This window comes from Mauremys reevesii, linkage group 15 (genome assembly GCF_016161935.1).
Source record: "Mauremys reevesii isolate NIE-2019 linkage group 15, ASM1616193v1, whole genome shotgun sequence".
Taxonomy (NCBI): Eukaryota; Metazoa; Chordata; order Testudines; family Geoemydidae; genus Mauremys; species Mauremys reevesii.
In genome coordinates this window covers 6362714-6372110 of record NC_052637.1, presented here as the reverse complement: position 1 = coordinate 6372110, position 9397 = coordinate 6362714, and the positions used below count along the sequence as shown (strand labels likewise).

At 55.3% G+C, this 9397-nt stretch overlaps 1 protein-coding gene across 1 annotated transcript in view; it reads left to right on the top strand.

Moving 5' to 3' along the window:
• Positions 1-9397, top strand: part of LOC120383937 (E3 ubiquitin-protein ligase TRIM39-like) — a 961691-nt gene that overhangs the window by 321714 nt on the left and 630580 nt on the right. The gene's annotated exons all lie outside the window — the stretch shown is intronic.

The following is a 9397-nucleotide window of genomic DNA, read 5'->3' as shown; positions in this document are numbered from 1 at the left end:
TAAAACAAAATGTAGCCCCTTCTTTTGCAATGTTCTTCAGGAGGCAGCAAACACTTTTCATCGTTGTCCAGTGGGGGATGGAGCTGCCCCTTGCCCTGCCACTCTGTGCTGCGCTACCTCACAACAAAGGGACTGCGCCAGCAGAGGCAGGAGGGGAGGAGACACACATGTTATGGCAGCTCCCCCCAGCACCCACCGGGAGTTGACTGACTCTGAGGGGGCTTCCTGGAGTCTGGACCTGAGCAGCTAGGGCTTGGTATTTGCTTTTATGGGTTATTGATCCAAGAGTGCTGCGTTGTTTCCGTATTCAAAACAGTATTAATCAAGTTGATAGTCTTAGTTAAATACATTTTTCTGACAATAGTGATATTGTGCAATAGAGGGAAACTGTTAAGCGCTTACTGTTTCCAGTCCATTTTTACATTATTTTTAAAATATATAGATCGGCTTACAAGGCAGGTGGGGGTGGGAGGGGAGGCGCAGGACATGGACCCATTCTGGGCACGACCAAAAATTATACAAACCTGTTGCCCCTGCTGCTGTGCCAGCACAACGGTGAATAGAAGTCGTTGCTGCACTCTGTCATTGTTGGAGAAAAACTTAGTTCTCACTTTTTGGTTGGGTGCAGCAGAGTCAGATACTTTATTTTCTCTTTACAATTGCATAGAGGGAGGGAGAGCCCTAGGACACAGGGTTTCCCCAGTCCTAGGCAGGTCTCTCAACAGGTAAACAATTACAGCAGCATTTATACTTTTTGTTACATACAATAATAGGCAACAGCTGCATTTTGTTTATACCTAGGCCATCTTGATATCTTATTTTTCTCACTTCTATTTAGACGCCAGTCTACATTCATTATCGACACAAGGTCGCAACGACTTCTCCCACAGTTCTTTCTCACTCGCCTCACACAATCCTCGCTTCTATAAACCCCGCGTTATTAGGGTTACAGCCAGCCTGACTCTTGCTCACAGAGACTGTCATGCATTGAAATCCCTGTCCGTTCTTGCTCTACTTCCACATCATCCATTAGTTCACAGGGGCACTTGTTACAGCTGTTATTGTGCAGCAATAATAAATACAGAGAACGATAAACAATTCGCTTGGCCAATGTTTAAAAACACTCCAGATGTATTTAACATGGGGAGAGATGCAAAGTGTTTGATTTAACAGGGAGCCATCCGCTCAGGTCCACTTCATTGCAGGGGTTGTAAAGTTAAGTCCAATCCAAACAGGACTTTTGCCTGGCATGAAATCCTGTATGAACCCCCTCCTGGGATCTTCTCATTTCTGTCCCCACCAACTGCATCTGAGGAGGGGGGAGGCCAATGCTTATGTGGCTGCATCCTCCAGACTTTCCAGAGTCCCCCATCCTAGCTGTGAGGGGAGGGGTCTGCAGGAGGGGATTTGCCCATCCCAGCTGTGGAGAGACCCATCCAGACATGCAGGACTGTGGGCAGAGATATGACTGAGAACAGGAGGTCTCATGGGCAGTGTGAGATGTGTATTGAGAATTGATCCTAGAGTCAGTATTTTCTGTGCCCACCAACTGGGGGGTTCTATTGTTTCTGGTTCTGTTTTTGAACATAAAGAATTTAGGGGCAAAAAGAGCAGGGGGGATGGGGAGAAATTAACAAAGGGAAAGTGAGGCTGAGTCTCAGGAAACTTCCTGGCAGTGAGATCTGTGGGGCTGGGCAACCATCTCCCCCAAGGCCAGCGCTGGGCACCCCATTATTCCATGTTGCCTCTGGGAACCCTGCATCACCAACCCCCCTGAGATCTTACAGTGCGTATGAGCTGAAACAGCCCCACAGCCACCTCTGGGCCCTGCTCTGGGCTCCTCCCTGTGCTGCCTGCAGGCTAAGTGGGACACAGGCATTGGTAGCAGCCTGGTGTATTGCAGCCTCCGGGATTCCCCAGTGGCAGCAGGTGGTGCTGCCCCCTACAGTACCTCAGCTGCACTGCACAGCAGTTACATTCCTGCTGGGACTTCACTCCACCCTCCCCCAAGGAGGAGCTGCCCCTGCTGGTGACAGGTCTCTGCAGGGACAGGGCCCCTAAGCAAGAGCCCCTGGTGACAGGGGTGCCAAGTTTGTATCATTTTTGGTGGTGCCCAGAATGGGTCCAAGCAGAGCCATCTTGTCCATAGTACGGACCGGGGCAACCACCCTGGACCCCGCGCTTTAGGGGGCCCCATGCTTCGGGGAACATGGAGTCCAAGCAGAGCCATCCTGTTCATAGTACGGACCCCGTGCTTTGGGGGGGCCCACATTTCAGGGGGATGTGGGGTCCAGGGCAGTTGCCCGGTCTGTACTATGAATGGGACCCCGTGCTTTGGGGGGCCCCACACTTCAGGGGGATGCGGGGTTCAGGGCAGCCAGGGGGCTAGTGGGGGGCCTGGCACGGCAGCAGCAAGGTAACTGGCCCCAGCCCACCCTGCCCTGCCGGCTCTCAGCATCGCTTGTGGGAGGGGTTGGAAGCAGGAAAGAGGCGGGGTGATGGGGGTTTGGGGGAAGGGGTGGAGTGGGGGCAGGGAAGGGGCAGAGCAGGGGTGGGCTTTGGTGAGGTTGCTCACTGCTGCTGGTGCCAAGCCCCTCACTAGGCCCCCCCTCGCCCAGGCCGCCCTGGACCCCGTGTCACCCTGAAGCACAGGGCCCGGGGCGGTTTCCCTGGTCTGTCTTATGGATGGGACGGCTCTGAAAATAGAAGCCCAAACATTGGTGGAGCCGGGCCCACGTTCCTAAATATTGGTGGAGCACGGGCACCACGGGCCCATATAACTCGCCGCCTATGCCTGGTGAGTCACTGGAACGCACAGTGCAACAGGGGAGAGTCTAAGGAGCGATCCTGGGGGAAGCAGAATCAATTGTGAACAGGCCCTAAAATGCCAGGGCTCAGGGCTTTGGGCTTTTCTGCCTGCAGCTCATTTCATGAGGTGAGGCCCATGGTGGTGAAATGAATGAATGAGACTGAATTTCCCCTCCCTGTTCCTCTCCTAGGGCCCTCGATTTCGAACTGTGGGCAGAATTTCTGCTGAGTCTGCATCACTCACAGCTGGGAGAAGTTAGAGGGAGATTTTCATGGACAGGTGTAAATACCGTCCACCGTCCCTGCAGGGCATGTGGAGGCCTCCTGCTAAATCCCTGCCCTGTTCACCAGAACCAAACTGGCTGGGCTGGGGCTTCCCCACAAGGAGTTATTGCTCCCCCCCGACACACACACACTGCTGTAGGTGGCTTCTCAATAGACCACAGAGGGGATTAAAGGTTCAGTTACCCCCAACTCTGTCATCGAAGGCCCCCATTTGCCCATCTCACCCAGTGCCCGGCCCTCTGAGCGTCTCCCATTTCCTGCTTCCAGATTTCTGACACAATCAGTGCAGTTCTGCCTGCTGATGCCTAGAACATTCGCTGAAGTGTTGGAATTGATCAGATGCAGCATTGAAACGTTATTGTGTTACACACAGAGAGGTGAAATGCATTGAGTTGAATATAAGGCCTCTGTACCTCAAAGCAGCACCCTGCAACCCCCATATTCACCACTGTCAGATCATTATGATATGTTTAGTACAAAGTATGCCTTGTGAGGTATCATTCTAAAAGTCTTGATCTGTTGGATTGTATGTGTTATGGTATGTGAAGTTATGAATTGTTGCTACATGTGTTACTGAAATATGTTGTCAGGTTGGGAACATCACAACTAGCCTTTCAGGTACAACAACGGAGTAGCCAGACAGCGGTAAATGGCTCATCAACACCCATTAAGGAAAGAACTCACTCTCCAGAGATTGTGTTCTATGGAGACAGCTTGACCAGTGGGGACTGACTGACCCCCATGTCACAGCAAAAGATCTTTCCAGCAAGCTGGAAGAAACTATAACAGAAGGGGGTCCCAGGCTGGAAAAGAGTCCCAGCCTGCGTATTGAGGAACTAGACCATCTGTCAGGGTGAGACACTGCTTGATTCAAATCCTCTTTAGTTTGTAGAACTTAGACTGGAAATTTATTTTCATTTCTTAGGTAACCAGCTTTGATCTCTACATTTGCTACATGTAACCACTTAAAATCGATCTTTCTGTAGCCAGTAAATCTGTTTGATATTTAACTAAAACTGTGTGTTTTGGTTGAAGTGCTTGGAACATCTCAGCTACATTTACAAAGGCTAGTTCACGTCTTCTCCACATCAAGGGAGGGGGTGGACTGGGTAATGAGCTTATATTGGCCAGGCTTCTGACCAGGGCAGAACCAGGGCCGGTGCAAGGATATTTTGCGCCCTAGGCAAAACTTCCACCTCTCCTCCTCCCCCTGCACATCGGTTCATTGTGGGGCAAGTTGCAATGAGCCTTTATAGACCCCAGGGGCCATCCTGCCCAGGGGCTGCTCCCCAGACCAGGTTTCCCCCCTCCTCACCCCCTGAACTCCCCCGGAGGATGCACAGCCCCCCGCAAGCCCTTCCCACCCCACCCCGAGTCCACTCACTGGCTTTGCTGGGATCAATACCATTCCCCATGCACCATCTGCAATGACCATCCCATAGGCACTTGCAGAGCCGGTGGACTCACTGTGACAACCTGGCTGCAGTCACATACATTACACTCCAAACAGCACAGCAGCTGCAACAGTCACACACACTCCTCATTTGCACACAAAAAAACCCAGCCCACAGCCACAACCAAACCTCACACAGCCTGAATCTGTTAACTGGCCACGTCACCTTGAATCAGGGCCGGCTCCAGGCACCAGCCTACCAAGCACGTGCTGGGGGCGGCACCTTGGGAGGGGGCGGTGACAGGGGGTTTGTTTTTGGTTTGGCCTGGAGGCACTGGGGGGGGCGGAGACTTGGGCGGCGCTGGGGCGGGACTTGGCGCAACGCCCGGGAGCGGGACTTGGGCGGCGCTACACGGCGCTGAGGGGGGCGAGGACTTGGGCAGTGCGACGCGGCACTGGGGGCCGGGGACTTGGGCGGTGCGATGCTCGGGAGGCGGGGACTTGGGGGACGCGACGCGCGCTGGGGCAGGGCGGCGCTCTTTTTTTTTGCTTGGGGCGGCAAAAATGTTAGAGCCGGCCCTGCCTTGAATGGTCCCTTGAAATGCGTGTTAACTGCTTATGCTAAACAATCTGTTCCAATTTGTATTTAGCAGTGACTGAGTATATTTCCCAGAGGGAAGAAGAGCTCTGCTTGGCTCGGAAGCTCGTCTCTCTCACTAGCAGAAGTTGGTCCAGTAAAAGATATTATCTTGTCCCACAACCACACCCACCTGCTCCAGCCACAGACTCTCACCTCTCCCCACTGCCCGCAGTGCACCACACACATGCAAGCTTAATGTTGCGCAACAGATTTGGCCACATCCAAAAGTTCCTGAAACTCATGTGAATCATTTGGGATGGGATGGTCAATGCCAGCTTCAAAGCAGGGGCATAGATTCAGCACTTATGTGAATTCCCAAGTCAGGCCTGTTTCTGAGGTCCTTAATGCAGCGCTGTTTGTGTACCCAGGACTGAGCCCAGTTGAGATGCCAGAGGCCCTGAACAGTGAGCTCTCAGCACCTTCCCCCTGGACACTCCTGGCTGCTGCCTCAGCTAGTTCCTCTCCCCTGCTTGGCTGCTTCTCAGCACCCGCACCAGGAATTCCAAGATCATTGGGCAGCACTCACCTCTGCGTGTCAGGAGCCGCTGCCGCCGGGGCTGGGAGGAGGGGCAGCGGTGGCTCACACACCCAGGAGCTGCAGAACCCGAGCCCGGTGAAGGGGGGAGCTGGGGGGCGCGCCTGCCCAGGCTGCGGCCTGGCACAGCCCCGGGGGCTCCTGCAGTGGATGCATGCAGGCAGCGCCCCCCATGTGCTCCCCGGTTCCCCCCTCACCGTGCTCGTCAGGGCCGGCTTTAGGCCAATTCCACCAATTCCCCCGAATTGGGCCCCGCGCCTAAGAGGGCCCCGCGCCCAGTGAGAATCCCTTCCCTGGCTAGAGGCACCTTTTAAATTTTTACTCACCTGGCAGCGCTCCGGGTCTTCGGCGACACTTCGGCAGTGGGTCCTTCGCTTGCTCGGGGTCTTCAGCGGCACTTTGGCAGCGGGTCTTTCAGTGCTACCGAAGACCTGGAGCGAGTGAAGGACCCGCCGCCGAAGACTCGGAGCACCGCCCGGTGAGTACAAGCCCCATGTGTTTTTTACATTTTTTTTATATATATATATATATAGTCATCCCTGCCGGGGCCCCATTGAAACGGTTCGAATTGGGCCCCGCACTTGCTAAAGCCGGCCCTGGTGCTCGTGCTCAGTGGCTCCCAGGAGTGTGAGCTGCCACCGCCACTGCCCCTCCCGGCAGGCTCAGGGCCCTGCACCGCAGTGGCAGCTCACATGCCTGGGAGCCGCAGAGCCCGACCATGGGGGCATAACAATAAGGGAGCTGGGGGGCACATGGGAGCCACCGCCCACATGCATCTGCTGCAGCCTGCAGAAGCCTCTGGGGAGGGGGGGCGCCAGGCCGCAGCCTGGGCAGGAGGGGTGGGGGGCGCAGCTGCTCCCCGCTAGCGGCACCACTGCCTTTGCAGGGCTGCTCCCCCCCTGCACCGCACCGGCTATTCCATGGCTGGGGCTCGCCGCCCCCGCAAGCCGGTGCTCTGGCTCTCCGGTGCCTCCGGAAGGCGGATCCTCCCTGCCGAGCCAGGGCACCGCTTTTTGGCACCCCCGAACACTTGGCGCCCTAGGCAACCGCCTAGTTCTGCTAGTGGTTGCACCAGCCCTGTGTGTAAATGCCCCTGGGAGCCAGGGAGGTTGGTGGAGCTCTGCTCCATTCAGTGCCTGAGCTCTGAATGATCAGCATGGCCTGACACGAGCCTCTACCTCCCATAACAACCAGCTCTAACTAGCTACGCCAGGGCATCTCAAGGGTGCTGTTCCCCCCTCTTCCTGCCCCAGCCAAACTTATCCATGAAAACAGTTAACAACCAACACAAACACAACTTGGAATTTCAAATTCTTTCAGCTAGAGCCTGGGACATTCTCTTTATTGTTATAATTTTATGTTTTTTTGTGGGGAGGGGGGAGAATTTCCTGTTATTTAATTGCATCCACATAAGGGTGGGTCCTGCCGTTTGGGGAGGGAGGCCTGGAGTACTGTGAAGCATTCCTGCCCCACGCTCACCCTGCAGCGGCAGCTCCTGTCCCATGGGGCTGAACCCTGTCCCACATGCTGGCTGTTGTGACCTGGCACAAGGCAGGGGCGGCTCTAGGAATTTCGCCACCCCAAGCATGGTGGCACGCCACGGGGGGTGCTCTGCCGGTCGCCGGTCCCGCAGCTCCGGTGGACCTCCTGCAGACGTGCCTGCGGAGGGTCCGCTGGTCCCACGGCTCCGGTGGAGCATCCGCAGGCACGCCTGCGGGAGGTCCACCGGAGCCACAGGACCAGGCCACAATGTCACTCATTCAGATTTAACCCCCTGCCCTCACTGTCATGATCACCTCTCCATCAGTTGGATGCAAACAACAGAGGTGAGCTTAGGGGAGCTGGCCAAGGTGGACAGCCAGGAAGGGGCATTTCAAAAACATGAGGGGGAAGGTTTAAGGGGGAGCTGGGCTTCTGGTCTCTGTAACCTCTACACAGAGGGGTTTACATTTATGAGCAGAGCAGTAACTATTGCAGGGACTGGGGCACTGTGGGGCGGGGGCTGGAGGAACGTTAGGGATCATATAGGCGAGGCCTGCACAACTCGTAAAGCGGTGAGGGCCACATTCCTCCAAAGAAAACAGCCGAGGGCCGAAACCTCCTGTCCCCGCAGAAACACCCCGCCCCAGGGCCGCCCAGCCCTGCGGAAACAAACCCTCCTTCCCCAGAGCCGCCCCACCAAAACAGCTGTGGGCCAAAAAGGAAGGTTGGGGGTGGGGAGGTGATATTCTATTTTAAATCAACCAGGGGCTCCCTGCTGAAGAGGTGGCTGGGAGCCCTCAGGGGCAAATTAAAGGGCCTGGGGCGCCGGCGGCTGGGGGAAACCGGCAGGGCCGGCTCTAGGTTTTTTGCTGCCCCAAGCAAAAATCAAAAAAAAAAACTTGGCTGCTCCTCGTCCCAGTCTTGGGCTCTCCCCCAACCCACACCCCCTGCCGCCCCAGCCCTGGGCTCCCCCGCATCAGTGCCCCCACACACACACACCTCCTGCCGCCCCAGCCCTGGGTCACTGGTAACTCGCTCCCAGGGCGGGTCATTCAGCCGGAATTTTGGATGTGCACAAGACACAGACAGGACTGGTTCCCATATGGTTACAGAGCTGCAGTAAAGTGGAACAATTTTCAGCTTGTGTGACTGGAGGATATCTGGATGCATATTATAAGACTGTCCTCCATAAATGAGGAAAAGTTGAGGTGCCTTTATTATTCTTTTGTACCACTCTTTCTTTCTATGGGGAATTTGCCAATGCAATATCACTGTCTTCCTTTCAAACAAACAAAAAGGCAATGGCTGTTGAAAATAGCAATTCCAGTCCTAATAAGCATTTCTTGCTCAATTTTATCCTGCTTTTTCTACAGCAAGTTACAGTGGATCAGTATATTTGATTTGGGAGAAATGAAGTAACAGCTGCCCAAACTGAGCTTGAGCACTCCTGAATTTTGAGGTGTTCAAATCTGGAAGGCAGGTGCTGGGGGGGGCTGTGGGCTCCGCGGGGGAGCATGGCAGCAACGTGTCTGGAGCTGCATGGAGCCAGACACGCTGGTCTGAGTGGAACGGTAAGGGGGCTGGGGGTTGGAGAAGAGGTAGGGCGTTCCGGGGGGCAGTCAAGGGACAGGGAGCAGGGGGGGTTGGATGGAGCGGAGGTTCGGGGGGGGGGGGGCACTAATGGGAAAGGCAGCAGTTGGATGGCCATGGGAGTCTCAGGGGTTCATCAGGGGACAGTTAGGGGGTGAGGTCAATCAGGGAACAAGTAGCAGCGGCATTTAGATAGAGGGTGGGGTCCTGGGAGAGGGGTATCAGGAGACAAGGACCAGTGGTGTTAGACAGGGGGTGGGAGTCCTGGGGGGCAGTTGGGGCAGGGGTACTTGGAGGGGGCAATCAGCAGCCGCGGGCTGGGATTCAAAGGGCTCTGGGCTGCCCTCTGCTGCGGACAGTGCAGAGCCCTTTGATTCCCGGCCGCGGCTGGGATTCAAAGGGCTCTGGGCTGCCAGCAGAGCGCTGTGTGGGGGATTCAGAATCCCCCTGCGGGCTGCACAGTGAGGCTCCGAGGGCCGGATGTTGTGCAGGCCTGCTCTAGACACCAGTGGGCAGAACCCTTTTAATTTTAGGAAAAAATCAGAAACCAGACTGGAGAAATGGGGCATACATGGGTCCCTGGCATCTGTTTACATGAGCCACCAGTTTTAATCAGGTCTCCAATTGTCTATAGATAAAGAACCAGCTGATGGCTGCCATTCAC